The sequence below is a fragment of the Antechinus flavipes genome, chromosome 3, assembly GCF_016432865.1.
Source record: "Antechinus flavipes isolate AdamAnt ecotype Samford, QLD, Australia chromosome 3, AdamAnt_v2, whole genome shotgun sequence".
NCBI lineage: Eukaryota > Metazoa > Chordata > Mammalia > Dasyuromorphia > Dasyuridae > Antechinus > Antechinus flavipes.
Window position 1 is genome coordinate 488956082 of NC_067400.1, and position 19406 is coordinate 488975487.

Below are 19406 nucleotides of genomic sequence, written 5' to 3' on the forward strand. Positions count from 1 at the left end.
TACGTCTTTGCTCCTTAGGAAATTTAGTGCTGCTCCCTTCCTTATCTCAGGAGATCATCATATTAATTCTGAATTTAGTGTGGACATCTGTTGTTCATAGCTTGTGGCAATTTTTGAGGTCGAGAAGTCTGCCAGATTTAGCTTCCCTTATGTCTTGGATCACCATGTTGGCTACATGGTTCATTATTTAGAAACCTGGGGCAGGAAAGAGAAAACAACAAAACAACAAAACATGACAGCTTCTTTGCTCTTGAAATCAGAGTAAAAGAAAGTGATGATATAAGACTACCCAATGTATTTTGTGCCCGTACCAGAGAAAGGAGCAACATGTTGACTTGGGACCATTCATCAGAGGGTACTTAAAAAAGCTTCATTTCTCCCTTTTGCTACACCACCTTTTTATACAATCCCGTTTAAGAGTAGCCTAAATTAAGCTCTGGTGTTTTAGGTAATTGCAACCACTGTTTAATGGTTCTATTTCTAGTGAATAAGCCTTATGCTGGGCCTCTAATTTTTATGTCAGTCATCTCAGCACTTTCAATGGAGTATTCTTGTCAGTGATAGATTGAACTGATTTCCTTCTTTGCCATAGAAGAAAACAAGTGAAAATAGATTGTGAAGAAATAATGGCTAGCTCTCACATCTGGTGGTAATTCACATCACCATTTTATCTCTTTTTTTGGTCTTTTCAGAGTATGTATGCCTATATGTAGGATAATGGAATCCCATTAACTTTGTTTTTGCTTTGTTTTGTTTTGTTTTTAACTTAGGAGACATTACAAATGATATTGAAGAAATCTCCAAATAAATTCTTATAGGCAGCCAACCAGATTTAAAACTAAGTGGTGTAGTAATAGATCTTTGTATCTGGAATCAGAAAGATCTAACTTTAAATCTGTCCTCAGACATTTACTGACACTATGAACCTGAGCAAATTATAACCTGTCTCAGTTTCCTTTACTGTAAAATGGAATAATGATAGTCCTATCTCCCAATGTTGTTGTAAAGATAAAATCAGACCATATAAATGCAAGTAGCTATTGAGAAAATTGAAATCTTTAATAAATTATTGTTTTACTTTGGATTAAAATAGACAACTAGTTTTTATTTAAGATGGCAATATGAAAAGACAAGTTGAGCCCAGATTCCACCTAAAAATAGGGGACCAGAAAAAAGTCAATAGCAACTAGGGAAATTTCAGTAAGATCTTTTATGTAGTCTAAGAATGCAGAAGACATGAAGTTTGTTGGCAAACTAGAGATTATAGAAATACAAATAAAAGCCTATCTCTAGTAAATGGGACTTGAAGATAATTGGATATTGGCCCTGAACTGTTTGTAGGTCACTGTCCAAGAATGGAGGGGTTGGACAGTGTGTGTATGCTTTGTCCATTGATGGGGTCTGAAACTGGACCTGTTTACACAAGGTCCTCTCTGATCTATAATGGAGAACAAAACCAACTCTTAATAGGTCTTAATGTTTAGGGAAACCAGGATAGGGTAGATGTACCTGGGCAGTCCACATTCCTTTAATATTGCCTAGAAATGTTTGTCAAGGTTACAGAATAGGTTAAAACATACTTGCAGTTGGTATTTACTTGAAGAGCTAGAGGCAGAATAGAAACTTTGAGGCACAGGGTTGAATCTGGATTCAGCTCCTATTCAAGGACAGAGCTTCCTTCATAAGAGTCTAGGGAGGAAAAATAGGAACTACATGTCCCATCCAGACTTTTGGTTTCAAGCTTCAAGACCAGGGCCTAGCCACCCTATATAAGAACGCAAAAAGGAGCAGAACTTGGACCTAGCACAAATCCCAATCTAGGAACAGAAATTATAGATATTAAGTCAATGGGAAAAAATATAACTTTTTTTCAGGCCAAAACAATAGTTTTATTTCAACATTCAGCAAATCTGAGCCATTAAAAAATAAAACTCTAACACCAAAGGATGGAAGGAAGACTTCTCTACAATATGATTGGATGGGCTGCATCCAGAATCCTCCCAAAGTGCCATAGGCAGGAAGGATGGTGGCTATTCATTCATCCAATAAATTAAGAAGCACAGAATTCAAAGGGCCAACTCTCATTTTTGGGCTGGCATAAGGTCATTGATAGATTGCCCTTGCTCCAAATGCTTCTCCATTTCAATGAGCAGCTTCACACCATCTACCTCCCTCTGCACTAGCTCTATCTCTGAGAAGCCCAGCTGGTGAGCCTGGAGATGTCAAAGACACCACACACAGCTGTTGTGTCCACACCACCTGTACCCCTTTTTTTGCAGTCTCACCTTCCTAAGCACTTCACCAAACTTCTCATACTTGCCCAGGTGGGGAAGTTTGATGTGAATGCCTTCACATAGACCCAGGTTAGAGGGGCAGGTCAGGATGTAGCTCAAATAGGGGTTCCAGTGAACTTGTAATTCTTGGTTTTAAAAAGGGTTTCAATCTGGGTGAGCCCTGTGCAGAAAAATGTTCCTTCGTCATGTTACCTCTCTTCTACATGGAGATAATCTCAGGTGATTTTCCTCATTGGAAAGGTCTTATTGTCATTGTGCCAAATGGGCCAGTGAGGGACCATGCCAAATGCCAAGAGGAATGAGGAGACAAGCTTGTCAAAGAGGAAGTGGTCATCAATTAGTTGCTGTTGTTCCTGTTTAGTCATGTTCTTCAAAGCATAGTACTTCCTATTCAGATCACCTTCCAGGCTGGCCAGAGCTTCTATAGAGTTTTTCTATGGCCCAGCACTACAATGTGAAGGCAGGCAGAACCCCGGATGCTACAAGAAAACTTGGCACATAGTTAGGATCCAGGTCATCACCACCCTGCAGATTGTCAGGTTTAAGATTAGTCTTATTCTCATGCAAAGGCTTGTAGTCTCCATGTTGGTCCTCAGGATCAAACAGTTCCTTGAACACATCTTGGCTCTCTTCATCTCCAGCCACACAGCCCACAGTCATGATGAATGAATGCCCTGGGTTATCCACACCATTCTGGATGGCATCATCCAGTTTTTCATAGATCTCTGTCAGCATCTTAGCCATGTGGTTGTTGTGGGAGGAGAGGTAGAGGTATTTCTCCTCAGCAGGGTAGCAGGACTTCAGCATATTGTGGGGACTGAAGGATGGCATGATGGCAGGAGGTGAGGTTGTTCCGAAGTGTTGCAGAAGGGAGGAGGTTCAGAAGATGCTGCTGCTACTCTTGTGGCGGCTGCTCCACTGAGATCTCAGGCCACCTTAGCCAGAGCCCAGTCCCCGGAAAAATGTAACTTCTAATATAATGAAGAATTAATGTGCTTTAAAAGAAACTTAAGAGGAATACCTGGAGCAAAAGAGCAAATAGACAATATGTATAAGCAGAGCCTGAGGGAAATTTAAATTAATTATTAGTTTGTCCACAAGGACTCCAAAGGTAAATGAACAGAATCAAATGAGATAAAAAGCAAGTCAAGTAAATTTAAAAACTACAACAACAACAACAAAACAGTTGTCAAAAAATAAGTCAAACTCTTAAAGAAAAAATAGAACAAGTGGCTTAGAAAATAAAATAGCATACATGACTCAAATAGTTGCTTCCCCATAAAATAGAATATCTCAATCAGAACTCAGGCATTAAATGAGACAATCAGAAATATTAGAAAAATCAGATTAAAGAATTAGAGCAGGTGTTCAATAAGAATATGGACTTTTGGAATCTTCTTTTCTCTGTGGAAATGACTGATTCCCTTGACAAGGTCAATATCTCTGCTTTTGTCCTTGATCCCAAACCTCTTTTCTCCTTTTCTTTCCTATTATACAGAGATCTCATCTATCTGTAAAGAAACATTTACTTGATCCCTTCCACAGTCTGGCTCGTTTTTTAAAAAGCTGTATGAATTATTTACTTTCGTTACTCTCTTTTAAATTTATTCTTCATTTCATTTACTCTAATTTCACATATCATTACTTGAAATTGCTGTTTTCAAAACCCCCTAATTTAAAAAATCTAACTACTTTTTCTAAGACCTTTTCATGGACATCTTTTGACAAAATTCCCCTCTCTGTTGTTCTTTAAAGTCTCGACAATTTTTGTGATCTAGGTCTCTCCTGGTTAGTATTTTACCTGTTTGACAAATAATGATCATAAAATGATTTAAATAATAATATAAATCATTATTATTTTGTTGGCTCATGATCAAAGCCTGATCTGGTATGCACAAAAATAATGATGGACTGTGTCTAGAACTTTCCTTTCCTCAATTTCAACCCATTTTGTTTTGGTGTTATAATAAGTTCCAAATGAATCAATTATAATTTTCATGTATATTTCTCTGACATCTACATATTTAAAAAAGGGAAGTGAATAAGCATTTATTAAGCACCTATTATGGGTCATTTACTTTGTTGTGTTTTACAAATATTACCTTATTTGATGCTCACAACAACCTGGAAAAATAAGTACTGTTATTATCCCCATTTTATGGCACAGAAGAGAGAGTCAGGAAGATGTAAAATGATTTGCTCAAGGTCACAACTAGTAAGTATCTGAAGCTAGATTTCTTTAACATTTTTAAGCTTTAATAGCATTTTATCTTTTCCAATTACATGTTAAGATAATTTTTCATATTCATCTTTGTAAAATTTTGAGTTTCAAATTTTTCTCCCTTCATTCCTTACCTTCTCTTTCCCCAAGATTGTAAACAATATAGGTTTTATATATGTACATATACATTAACCCACATTAGTTATGTTGTGAAAGTAGACTCAGACCAAAAGGGAAAACCATGAAAAAAGAAAAAAAAAGGTGAAAAATTTTATGCTCCCATCTCTATTCAGATTGCACAATTCTTTCTCTGGATGTAGTCAGCATTTTCCATCATGAGTTCCTTGGAATTGTTATCATTGCATCGCTAAGAGTTAAGTTTAACATAGTAAATTTAACAAGTAAATTTAACAACTGCAAAATTTTTAGCCATCTTCTATAAGAGATTTATTCTGATTCTCTCCAGTTGTTAGTTATCACTCAAAGATTACTTTAGATATATTTTGTATGCATTTTGAATTAACTTATGAATATTCATGTCATCCCTTCTCAAATAGAAGTTCTTTGAATTCAACAGCTATTTATTTTTGCCCTTATGTCCCTTAGTAACTGAGGCATAGCAGGTAAATGAATGTCTATATAATTAAAAATTCTTGGAATAAAAATTTCTTTGGATTTCAAAATTTCTAATTGGAGCAGTTTTCAAGAACATGAAATAGAAGTCAGCTTTTTTTAAATCAAGCTAGATCACCTATACAATTATTAGTTGAATAGAATTAAATATAGCTTAAAGTCATTCCTTTTATTACTAAAACAATCATCTGTATAATTACTAATTTCTTGTTTATGAAATTATCAATAGAAAATTGAGATAAATCAATTCAATTAACCAATCAAATTCTAGTTCTTCAATGGAGCTGGCCAGTCTACTTAAATGAATTATCAATTGAATTGTTACATATAAGCTAGTGGTATGTACAGCAATAGAGTAGATTATTCTTCTTCTTCTGAACTTTAATAGCACCTGTTGAACGCTAAATAAAATCAATATCTTTGTGACAAGGCATTTTATATCCAAAGGCACCTCATGGTTTGTTTTTCCCTCAAGGAAAAAAAAAACATATTTTTTTGATACAATTATGGGACAATTCTCGAGAAAAGGGACGAGGCAATAATAAAAAAGTAGTAAGTAATATAAAGCAGCTAATAAAAAATAAAATTATAAAAGATTCTTCCCTAAAATCTTAAAAGATTTATGCTATTTTCCAAAACCCCGAATTTACATCTAAAGAATAGTGAAGCAATTGACATTATTAAAAATTTATTTTATACACACAAACACACACATATATAATTATATATTTTATTTTGTTCATAGGATTATGATGTGAGGATGAGCCCTGTGTATACTTCAGAAAAGTTCAATCTTAGAAGGGACAAAGGCAAAGACACTGAAATATTTAGGGGAAAACTCTTTTAGATATAAAAGAAGAATTTCATAGCTCTGAAGAGATCAGAGGCTTAAATAACTCAATTACATGTAAAAAGGACAGCAAAGAGAAATAATATAATCATACCTTTGTCCTTAGTGATTCATTTCCTTAAGACCACAATTGAAATCTGGGAATATGACTTCCTAATTTCAAGAAATAAAGGTGAGGACCCTCAATGAAGGAACCTTGCCTTAAATCAAGAAGAATTTTTCAACCAGAAAGTTTAGATCTCTCTCATATTCTTCTTGGAGATAATAAATCTCAAGTCAATGATCTTCAGGAAGTCAAAGAAGAGAAACTTCTGCCATTCCCAGGCGAAGAATTGCTGCCCATTTTGAAAGAATAAGCCAGCACTAGCACTATCAGGACATTATAATGTCTAGATGAATTAAAGACTGCAAGTGTTGAAATCTACAACTATTCATCAAAACGTGAGCCCATTAGAGATATGATACTCTGTGAAGGGTGAGACAATGAATATATTAGATGGCCTGTTCTGGTGTCAATAGCCTAATGATCAGGTTGGTAGTAGCAGTGGTGATATGTCTAGACTGGTTCAGGAAAAGATGTTGCCAGAAGCCTAGTGACCTGGTTGGATTAACCAAGGACCAGATTTTCCCAGTGGGTAGAGAATTGAACCAAGCAATCAACAGTTTTTCTATCATTGACACTTCTCACCACTCAGTTATGAGTTTTTTGCTATCTTTTTTTTTTTTTTTTAAAGAAGGGACAATGAGATCCTACAGTTCCAGAGTTGTGAATTGCCATAACAATCTGTGTTTCCTACCAGTGTTTCTCATTACCATTGTATTTAAAGTTTATATTCACTTTTCCTGTTACTTTAAGCTTTTTATGTCTTTTAGGCAGAGTAAAGTATTCTTTTTTGGGGGAGGATGTTTTGTCACTATTGTTTTTGCTATGCTATTAGAGGGAATATCTTTCCTAAAAGGGTTATTTGAATCTTTTGACAGATTGGTAATAGCAAAATCACTGGCAGAGGCTTTTGAGCTAGCAAGTTAGGAACAGTCCCATACAAGGTTACCTTAGAATTCAACACAGCTGTTATCCTTCTTGGTTTTCAAACTTCTGGAGCTAATGAAAAATTGGGAAATGATCCCAAAGTCAGCATAATAATAATAATAGTACAGCGATAGAGCTAGAAGGGATTTAAAGGTTATCTATATTACCTTATTTATTTAAATTATATGAAGACTACATCATGCAAAATACAGGGATGGGTGAATCTAAAGCCAGAATTAAGGGTGCCTGGAGAAATATTAATACTATTAGATATACAGAATATAATACTCTCTGATGGCAGTAAAGGAAAAAGAGAATTAAGCTTGATGAGAGTGAAAGAAAAGAGTATAAAAGCTGGCTTGAGGCTTAACATTAAAAACAACAACAACAATAAACAAACAAACCAAAATAAGATCATGTCAACTAGTCTCATCACATTCTGGCATATGGAGGAGAAGAAATGGAAGCAGGGTCAGTTTTTATATTCTTGAGCTCAAAGATCATTGCCTTGGAATTAAGAGACACTTGCTCCTTGGAAGGAACACTATCACAAATCTGGCTAGCATACTAAAAAGGAGAGACATCAGCCTGACAACAAAGGTCCCTGTTATCAAAACTATGGCTTTTTTAGTAATAATGTATGTCTGTGAAATTTGGACTATAAGGAAAACTTTGTACCACAGAGTTGATGCTTTCAAAATATGGTGCTATAAAACACTTTTGAGATTCTCTTGGAGATAAAATCAGTAAATATTTAAAGAAGTTAATTCATACTATTCATTGGAAGGACAAATTCTGAAGCTGAAACGTAAATACTTTGGACACATAATGAGAAGACACGACTTATTTGAAAAGACTTTGAATGAAAGATTGAAGGTAAAAGGAGAAAGGGATGGCAAAATATGAAATGGATACATAAGACATGGAAGCAATGAACATGAGTTTGGAGAGACTTTGGGAAATAATGGGGGATAGAAGTGTCTGGCAAGCTCTGGCTCAGAAATTAGATATACTTGAATGAAAGAGCAAGAAAAGATCAACCCTTTCATTTTATAATTGACACAACTGAGTTGAAGAGAGATTTTAATTACTCTCCCAAATTTGTATTACTAATAAATGGCAGAACTATGTTTTGAATCAAAATTATCAGATCATAACTCTTTGGCTATTTACATTATATTTTCATGTCTAATAGCTGGTATTAAATAATAATACCATTAATTCCAATACTATCATTATTATGTTGGAAACACATAATAATTAATGTTGTTAAAGTTCTTAGAGATCAAAAACTGTCAAGGTGTATGAAGTACTAATTATTTATAATTTAGAAGTTATTACTTGCTTAAATTACCCATTAGGTTGTTAGTATTTTGTGCAAGATCATATCTTAACAGAAGGGAAGAGACTCAAGTCACATAGGCTTTTTAATGTGTCCATTTTCAAATGAATCTTCCGCCATTTTCTTTGGGAAAGTATCTCAATGTTTGAACGTTCCCAAGTTTTTAAAATTAATATTCCAAATAAAGTTTATTTATATTAATTTTATAAAATCAACAGCAGGGAGACATATAGCTAGCAAAATCTGAAATTTTCATTTCACCTTAAGCAACATATCTCTCATTGATGCTAGCAAGGTACCTGACACACAATAGGTGGCAAACACGATCTAATTTAATTGAATTAACTTGTTAAAAATTAACTAAGAGTCCTAGAATTAGGGATGGAGCAGATACTATAAGAAGAGTCTCCAATCCTAAAATTATTATTGTCTTTTATAATTGTCTTAAACTGTAGTTCCATACCAGTATGACAGCAAATTTAGCTTTCATTGACTGCTTTTGATAAGTATAATTTAAAGGTAAGTGGGGTAGTGAGCTTATGTATGTAAGAGAAAGGAGTATATTCTATGGTGTGCTGGTAAATGTTGAACAACTCACTCTTCAAAAAAAGTATGATACACTTTTAAGTTTAATCTAAATTATTAACATTTGCTCCTCTTATTAATTCCTGATAATCAATATAATACAATCTTGGTTTGTTTTAAGTATCACTTTCCAAGGTATAAATACAATGAAAATTTCACAATCAAGTCTTGTGAGTTGGTACAAGCTGGCTCTAGCACATCCATGATCTGATGATATTTTTTGGATTAGTCATACGAGATCAGGCCACAAATTACAAGTTACCCTATTGTCTTAAAGGGTATAACTGAGAAATCTCCCATAGTGAGCCTACTTTTAATAATCAACCAACAGACACAATTAGCTAAAGGAAAAGACATTTGTAAGATGCAAAGTCAGAATAACAGCAATGTGCCTTGTACTCTCCTCTCCCCACACCTACTTTTTGCTCCTTGATTTATGCTATACCTAAAATTTCTCCTTTCCACACCTTACTTGCATTTCTCCCTGTGAACCTTCTACGTATGCTTCAAGGTGCAATGGAATGCCACCTTTTTCTATATCCCAAACCTCAAGATATAAGTAATGCCTTCCTTTTCATTTCTTGTTCACACTTTCTAAGACAAAAATAATAGCTCTATCTGAAACATCAAAGTCCCTTTTCTACAACTTTCTTATGACAATTTTCCTGTGCTAATTTGTAAAATTTCTACTTAGATACACATTCTGTGTTCCCAAATATACTATATAATGAATGGTGACAAGCATGATAGCTTGCCATGCTGATGCAAACATGACATGTAAGATGCTGGGCAGTCTGCTTCTGAAAATGCATGTTGGTGTAAAATGGAAATGTCTGTATTCCCTGACTTGAAGCAAGTGCTGACGTTTTGCTACTAATTCCAATATAATGGCCTTATGAAGAAAGTGTTTATTCACTGTGTATGCAGAACTGGAGTGTGTTAAAAACAAACAAACAAACAAACAACTAATTGGCTAAATGAAGGGAAGATTTTCCTTCTTGCCTAGATGTGTAAGAAAGGATACAAGGACTCAGGCCATCTCTTCCAGGCTTATGTGGGCTAGGATTTGTCTGTTGATCTTGTTTGTTTTCTCCTGTTTTTAGAGGAAGGATATTGTCAATGACAATGATCAGAAGAGTGAGCTCCTAGAATTCTGGGAGTTGTTGACATAACTCAGACAGCAAGGAATAAAGCCCTAGGCATTTGCTTGACCAAACTGAGCACTAGCAGAGATTCAGACTCATCTATTTATAAATTATACTACAGTTGGAAGTGAACTTGCAATGAAATTCTATGAGAAAACTCTGAGTCCAGTCTCTTCAGGATAAGGGTGGTACAGGGGCAAGTGAACCAGTTGGTGTTAAAAGGAATATTTTGAACGTTTGATTTTACTATATCTTAGCAACCAATAACTCTTCATAAATTCTTATTTCTGTTAATTAAATATTCTCATTATTGTAGCTAAATAAAACTAGGTTTTAATCACTTACGTATAATGATGGGGAGAATGAAGCCAAATGAGACACTTGAACCAATAACACTGGAGAAGAATTTATTCCAAGGCTTCAGGTTTGTGCTTAGAACCCCTAAAGGGAGAAAGTCAGTCATATCTGACTTTATTCCATAAAGTGAGGAGTGAGGTGGGAGTATGACTATGATTATAAGTCACTTTAGGGCAACAACTATATCTTTTATATATATATATATCTTTTTATAGCATGATGCATAAGTAGCTTGAACAAACTAGTAGCTTAATAAAAATTCCATTCAATAAAATTATAATTTATTTAATCAATGAGGATTTTTACTAAAATATTTTTTTAAAATTTCAGCCATAAGTTCTTTTTTAGTTCAAGTATTTTTATCCATGTTTTGCTTTTCAGATCTTTTCATTTTCATCCCATAGCTTCAGAACTGGCCTCATCAAAATTTTCTTACCTGTTGCTATGCTACAGGAGATTGGTTTTTATTATTTTCCTTTGTGACATTTATTTAAAGATATGTTCATCTGGTGAAGGTATGTGAGTATCATAAGCATATGTGTTCTATTCTCTCTGCAAAATGATTTTATGATTTACTTATGTTTGCTTTTGATCCCTGATAACGATGAGGTTTCAATAGAAATTCAAACCTACAATCATGTTGCAATATCAACAAAATTTTGAATCTATGTAATATATATGCATATATACATATACTCATAGCTATAGAATTGACTGATGTGCTTCATATTTAATAACATCTATTTCACTACGTGTAATAGTGATGGAAACTTAAAATCCCCATTTTGAAGTAGAGGAAAATTGAGAAACAAAAAGGCCAAATTATTCAGTCCAAAAGCATTTTTAATCACTTATATACAGGTATTATGCTAAACTCCAAATTAATTAATTAACTAGATAATTAATTAATGAACACTAAACACATAAATTGTCCTTAAAGAGCTCACACTGTGAGAAGAAAACTTAGAAATCACTAGGTACAAACATGGTATACACAGCATTGAGGGAAGGTAATCTCTGAAGGGAAGTGACTTGCATGTGGGGAGAGGGGAAGCTGACTGAGGAAGGCCTCTTACAAAAGCTAGATTTTGAGCTTTGAAGGAAGCTAAGAGGCTAAGGAGCAGAGGTAAGGGAGCATTCCAGGCAAGTTCATTAGTCAAAGCAAAAGCACAGCTATGAAGATATGGGTGATAGGATGTCATGGGTAAGGAATATCAAGCTGAACAATGTAGATAGGCATGTAGGATAAGGTCAGGTTAGGAAGAATTGACAGAAGACTTTATATTTAACTTATTAAGGTAAAATAAGTCCTAAAACTTTGATCCTGAAAAGAATGTATTAATGTGCTACCTAGCATTCATTATATTGTATTCTATACTTAAAAAAAAAACAAAAAACAACAAAAAAAAAAAACCAGAAAACTTGGATGTTTTTGTTATGAATAAATTTTAAAGTCTCTGGTGGACATCATCTACCCAGTCTAAATATTAATAAAACTGTGAATATGATAGGATCAGTATGATTTAGAGGAATATTGATGAAAATAATCATGTCACATTAACAGTGTTATATCTGTCCTTTTTTGAAGAGTTATGGCAAATGTCATTTCATATTTTACTAACTTTAATTCTAATCTTTCAACATCCAAGTCTACATTTAATTCAAGTCCATTAAAGCAAAAGTTACTAAAGACAACATGGACATTAGCTAAGTATCTGTGTACCCCAATATATATATGTAAATCACTGGCCATATTTAAAAATGCCACTGTTGACAATATTCTCAGTATATATAGGTATTGCAGAATATGAAGCATATGATCAACAATACTCCCCCTAATACCCCACATATTTATATTTCCTAATATGGCTTTAGTCATTATCTATGACTGAATCTTAGTAACTTAATGTTTCTTAGTAAAGTTTAGCAGAAGCAGTGATTTCGGTTCGTCATATGCTGTGCAATCTTTTTGCCTCATTTCTTTGCCAGGAATTGAATGATAAACTTACATGAATATAATTAAGAGTACAATCTCAATGTGATCTTATAGATGTAATTTTTAACTCATTATAATTTCTGTATGTATAAAACTGTATGCACTCAGTCAGCAATCAAATTTTGTATAACTAGATTTTCGCTGATTTACTTTCATAAAGGGCAATATGGAAATGTGTGTAAAGGAAGTAGCAGGGAGATAATGACTTCTACCACTATAGGCATTTTTCATCATATTTCTGTTTTCTAAATCTTCCATTATTGCCTTCCTTATCAGATTCCATGGAGTTGCCAAATTAATAATTATGAAAGAATTGACTAGTTTGTTCAGGGGAAATTATCATCAGAAATATTTTCTCTCCTTCATATGCACTTTAAATATTCTGACTCAACAAATTGACAGTGTTTGATTTAGTAGAAGTATAGATGTAATCTGTGTTACTTGGCTTGGAAATCTTCAATTTTTTCAGTTCTTTTTCTTATTTCTGATTCCATATTACTCCTTAGTAACCATGTATGACCCTCAGTCCCCCAGCCCTAGATAAACCAATCTACTCTTAGCCCCTTATTTATAATCTTTTCATTTCATACCCTGATGTGTTTATATATTACTAGATCTTTTTGTATATTACTAAAATCACAGTTTGCTGATGGTCAATTCAGTTAATTATTTTAATAAAAACAATTCAATTATTTTGGAGGAGTTAATTGTCAATTCATTCAAAAAGGGTCAGTACAAACATTTTATCTTTTTCTTGAATCAGATAATGGATCGGGATAAACTCCCAATTCATGTCAATTAGTTATGTTCTTTCTTTAAGCACAATACATTTAGGATGACTTCTCAGACTAATCTTGTTGGACTTATCCTTTGTTTCCCTTAAATATTTATCTGGATATTGCGTTTTCTTACAGCATGTCTGTAAAGCATGAGGGGATTTCAACCTATGTCAAGCTCCTGTGTTTGTTCCCGGAGGGAAAGGAGGTTCCTTAAGGGCAAGAAAGCTGATTACTTTTTTTTTTTTTTTTTTTTGCAATTATTAGTATAAGGTTTAGAGATCTTATTTACTTAAGAGGAATCCAGTATGTACTGATACTTTTGATATATTATGGGTCAATGTAAATCTAATGTTTACATTCTAGGTAATATAAATTTAGCCTTATGCTTTTATGGATTTTAAATTGATATTTGTGTTCAATGATTTTAACCTAATGTTTGTAATGTACAATGTTAATTAGGTTGACATTCATTCAATCATTCAAATGGTCAGGAGACAGCCTGAATCATATAATCATATATGTGTGTGTGTGTGTGTGTGTGTGTGAGAGAGAGAGAGAGAGTGTGTGTGTGTGTGTGTGTGTGTGTATAAATCATGTCAAAGGTTCTTGGAAGGCAATAAAGTATACAAATAAACTCTTATTATATACACTAAGAAATTCTGTCCTGAAGACATTATGTAATGATCTGGATACATAGGAAAGAAGAGTAAAAAGAAAAGGCAGAGAGATGATGTGGTGTAGTGGGTGTAGTTCTGTATGTAGAATCATAAAAAGACTGTATTCAGACATATAGCAGGTGAAGTATCAATCTTTACTGAATAAAAAAAGTTTCTTTTTGGAACTTAATAAGAGTTTTTGGCACAAATGAAATTACAGTATCATTTTTTAAAAAGGTAAAAGCTACAGCATTAGTCTGATGATTATGAATAGTTAGTACAGGTGAAATATTCATGTAGAAGGTCTCAGAAGGAAGAATTTTGTTGGGGTTAAGGTTATAGGAAATAGAAAGGATCTTGCTTCAGTACTTTCAAATAGTATTAAGTTAGCAGCTTCTATTAACTGATTATGTGTTCTGGTTGATGTGGACAAGAGGTGCCTGGAGTTGCCTTTTTTGAAGTCCCAGTCTCAAATCTGCCCTGTAGTCTAAACTTTCTTTATATTTGTGTGTGTATATGCATGTGTATGTGTGTGTATATATGTGTGTGTGTGTGTGTGTGTGTATGTGTGTGAGAGAGAGAAAGACAGACAGAAAGAAGATAGAGATAAGAGTGACAGGGACAGAGAGACAAAGACAAAGATATAGATGCCATGGTAGTATAAGACCAAGGGTAAATAACATAAAGCATAATAAATTTAAAGAAAGTTACAGAAACCAAATAAAAATAAAAGAAGTCCTCAGAATATAACAAAATCCTTTTTTTAAATAAATGATTTTAATAAGACCAAAAGCCATTACTCAGCAGATAAATAGTCAAAAGCTATGAAAAGATTTCCAAGAAAAATTATAAATCACATAAAATAACCATCAGGTTTAATGTCATACTCAGAAAATTATCAGATGATAAAAGATGGGAATAGTCATTGATGGAGAAATTGTATAGCAGTAGACATCTTGATTCATTCTAAATAGACTTGAAAATGATATAACTTCTGGAAAGCAAATTTGAGATTGTGCAAATAAAATGGCCAAAATATCCATATCCTCTTATCAAAAGATTCCATTGCTAGATACAATCTCTAGGAAGGAATAAAGACCTCACATGCACCAAAATATTTATAACAATAGTTATATGTGTGTATGTGTGTGAGTACACACATGTGTAGTGAACATGCTGGAAAAGAGCTAGCAACAAGAATAAGATGATGTTTATTAGTTTGGAAATGGCTAAAGAAATTGTGTTATGTGAATATAATGGAATATGCTGTAAAAAGATCAATATAATGAATACAGAGAAACATAGAGACTTACAAGAACTCATGCAAAGTGAAGGAATCAGAGCTAGTAAAACAATATGAATAGTGAATACAACTCTAAATAAGAAGAAATTACAAATATAAAACAATTTTTTAAATGAAGCAAAATTTTAACTATTAAGTTTGGTCTCAAAAAAGATATATTAGAAGACAGCCTTCTCCCTATTCCTTTTCAGATTTAGAGTTTCCATAGGTGTGAGCCATTGTTATAATGTAATATTTTTGTGTATCGGTTGGGTTTGCTAATTTTTTTTACCTCTTAAAAAAATTGGTATAAGGAATGACTCTTGGTAGAGAAGAAGAGAAAAGGAGATTAGAAAAGAAATTATAAAAATATAATACATAAATGAAATTGAATTTAAAATAAATGATGGCTATATATTCATCCACTAAGGACATTTTCTGATGCTTCAAGTGTGACTTCTCAGATTATATGCCAATGGCAAATCCAAAACTGATTTCCCTCAATTGGAAAGGCTTTGGGCATTGCTTTTATGATGGATAATGTGGTTGATGTCTATGGACCAGCCTATCTTAAAGAAAAGATGCCCATCTCTAAAGAGCTAGCCATGGCTTAGTCTTTTATGTTACTCTACAAATTAGAAGCCCAGAATACTAACGTATAAAGGGCTGTTATCATTATTTCTGGGCTGAATATGTACACTGAGAAAAAGTATAGATTATCTGAAATTAAATCAGATTTATGCACACATACATGCCTGGACATGTATATGCATATATGTGCCTATACATATATCTATATATGTGGACATAAATAATATATGTATGAGACAAAGACAGACATAAATATGGGGAGAGACAGAGGGAGATGTGTTATCATAAATGTTTGATTTGTACATATATTTATATATCTATATGCCCAGAATCATGTAAAAATTTCTTGGGTAAAAAAGGGTCTTGAGTGAAAAAAGTTTAAGTCCTGATATACAGCATATAAAAAAGAGAGAGAGAAAGAGAGAGGTGGGGGGAGAGGGAGGAGAGGTTTGGTCTCCCTACCACTTTAGAAGAAAGTATAGTCAGAAGCCTGATCCTTTACACAGTAACAATAATTGGCTAAATGATTAGATGATAAGGCATTAAAAATGTTTAGAAAGTAGACAAAAGTCTTCAGTGCACAAAACTACCATTTTATGAAAAATGGAAAATGCATCTAATATAAATTATATCAACACAATATTTTCAACTATCAGGAAATGGATGCCCTTGATTTTAAAATAAACCCTGCCTTATGACATTTATTTCATATTCCAATGAAATAAATAGGAGTGGAATGTCATTCACAACCCAATTAGCCCAGAGGCTGAGATGCAAAAGATTTTGAACTTTCAAGGTGAAGAGATGAAAAATGAAATTAAATAAACATTTCCACATTTCTTTAAGGTCCCACTGGGAACTGCCTGATGTGTACTATATCCTAAGGAGGAAGAGAATAAATCATTTGAGTGAGCTAAAGATAGCCCCGAGTAGAGCAGCATTCTTTTTTATTTTAAATCCAGAGAAACTGACAAAACAATAAAATGCAGACCTGGCTCCCTTTGGAGAAAAACTGCTTTGTTGAGTACAAGCTGACAAGCATACTTGGCCTGTTTCTCTATCTTGACTAACTAAATAGAATAAATATTCAGAATAGTTGTCCAAAGAGAAAATAACTTTAACTGTTCTGGTATTTTGTCTGAAGGTTAATGAGACAGTTAATTTGGGTTCATTTTATTCATCTTTGCATAAAGATATTATAACAAATTGTTTTAAGTAACATTTTTGGAAGAAGAGAAAGTCTCTGATTTCAATCTATTCAAATTGGAAGAGTGGGAGATGAATGTTGAATTTGCTCTTTCTTAAAAGGAGAAGCAGGTCAGTGCCCAGTAGGAAACTCCTCAATAGTTTTAGGACTCTTCTCACACAGCACTTTAAAAGTCACTGAAGGACAGAGCAACTTCTGGCATGATTAATGTTGGCAAATAGTGATTAAACCAAGTAGCTATTCTTAGCTCAAAAAATCTCTGGGTCAAGAATCTATCAATTTTAAGGCTTAAGTTTTACTCTGTATACAGGACTATCTCTGAGGATAAGGAAAGACTGCTGGGTTGAAGTAGAAAGGAATGGAAGGAAATGAACTGAATTTGAATCACACTTTCAACATAAATGGACTATATAATTATGAGCAAATAATGTCACCTTTTTGAGCCTCAGCTTTTTTTATCCATGAGTGGACACTCAATTCAGTTCATTTGAATTATTTCACAAACATTAGGATCCATGATATAGCTAGAGCATTGGAGATAAAAAGTAATAAAAAAGTACAACACATAAAGAATGTCAATAAATTTTAAAAAATACAAGTACCTGCAACAGAGAGTCAAAGAACTAATAAATGGGCATAAAGATGAAGAAATTCCTCTTTTTTGTAGGATATTAACTGCTTTATATGTTGTTTTACTTTGTACCAATCCTCTCTTAATCTGTTAGATCTTAACTTCTTCAAAGTAAAAATCTTTTTTACATCTGTGATATCTCACAGCACATACATTGCCTTGTATATCATGAGTACCCATTTAATATTTATTAAATTAATAAAAAATTGCTTTGCATTTAACTTGCAGGTATTTTGCATTTATTCATATATTCATTTATTTCTTAAACTTCATGACCCCATAAAGAGTTATGTAACTGAATGAGGTGATTGTGAAATTATGATGTGTTATAAATGTTTGATTTGTACATATATTTATATACCAATATGCCCAGGGTCATGTAAAAATTTCTTGGGTTAAAAGGGGTATTGAGTGGAAAAAGTTTAAGCCCTGATATATACTATACACACATATTCATGCATTCATTCATTCATTCACTTATTTTTTGTTTATTTATGAGCTTTATGTTTTTCTGGGATTATGTAAACTCCATGAGGGCAACAAATATTTAATTTTTGTCTCTATATTCCAGCATTTAGCATAGAGTGCCGACTACATTTAGTTTGTGCTTTGTTTGTTTAGTTGAGTTGAATAAAAGACATTTGCGGCCTAATGAATGAGATACATAGTGCAGAAATTCTTAAAAGAGTTTTATCATACCTGTGTTGTGATGTACTTTGTACAACTTTGAAGAAAACTAAAAAAACCTGGGCACCTCTGTTACTTTCTCAGCTGACAACCAAATTTGTCTTAGCTCTGTTTAACTCCCATAGTCTTCTCTTACTCTGGACATATATACCTTGCTCTGAGGAGTATGGGAAATCCTGTCAGCATCTCCATTGGGTTTGTTGACAGAGAAATGTAATTGTATCCCTTCAAACAAAACACAATACACTTCTTTAAAGGATATAGCTCTCCCAGTGCCAAAATTGGTGAAGCTGTACAGTAGTTTTCTTCACTCATAACCTACTCCAGCCAAATCAAGGACATTATCTATGTTGATCTGCTCCATCTTGAAGTTGATAAAGCAGAAGGGAGCAATGCATATCCTAGTCTCCCAACTCATAGAAGTTCAAGAGGGCAAAACTTTCAAACACACACAGAGATGTTAGAAATTGTCATTATCATTAATTATATAATTTTTGATGCAGTTCAGAAAGATAGCATTGATGTGCTATGAAAATTTGATAAACTTAAAACATCTCTAGTACCTTAACATAGTATCTGGAATGTGGTAGATGCTTAATTTGTGCTTATGAAATGATTACATTGCTATTTGTCCTATATCATCCCAAATTCCAAAAGGGACAGAGGGCTATTGAGAATACAGATATTGCTCACTTTCTGAAATTATACATAGCTGCACACATTCATATGTGCTCATGCACACATCTACATATATCAAATTTATATTATATAATCAATCAATCAACTATCATGAAGCATTAATATTGAGCTTACTGTATACCAGGAAGTTATAGAAAGACAACAGAATATATTTATAACTTGCTGCTGAGAGAAGTAGATAAAGCTTTTCAACATTTTCAGTCTTTTCCAAGAAACCCATTTACAAAGAACAAAGAAACATGATAAAAGCGGGAGAGCCATGAAGGAAGTATACTCATTATAGGTTATTTAGCTCCAATCTTTTTGGGGAAATTGGGACAATTTCCCCCACTGTTGTGAAAAGTGAAGTGGTACTCAGAAGAAATAAGAGATAAAATGAATTTCTGGTCAGTAGAATCAACCTTTAGATCTTTGCTACCAA

General features: G+C 33.4%; 1 pseudogene; it reads right to left on the reverse strand.

Annotated features, from left to right (window-relative positions):
* Positions 1-2081: 2081 nt before the first annotated feature.
* LOC127554902 (creatine kinase B-type-like) lies at positions 2082-3125 on the reverse strand (annotated as a pseudogene).
* Between the last annotated feature and the right edge of the window lie 16281 nt (positions 3126-19406).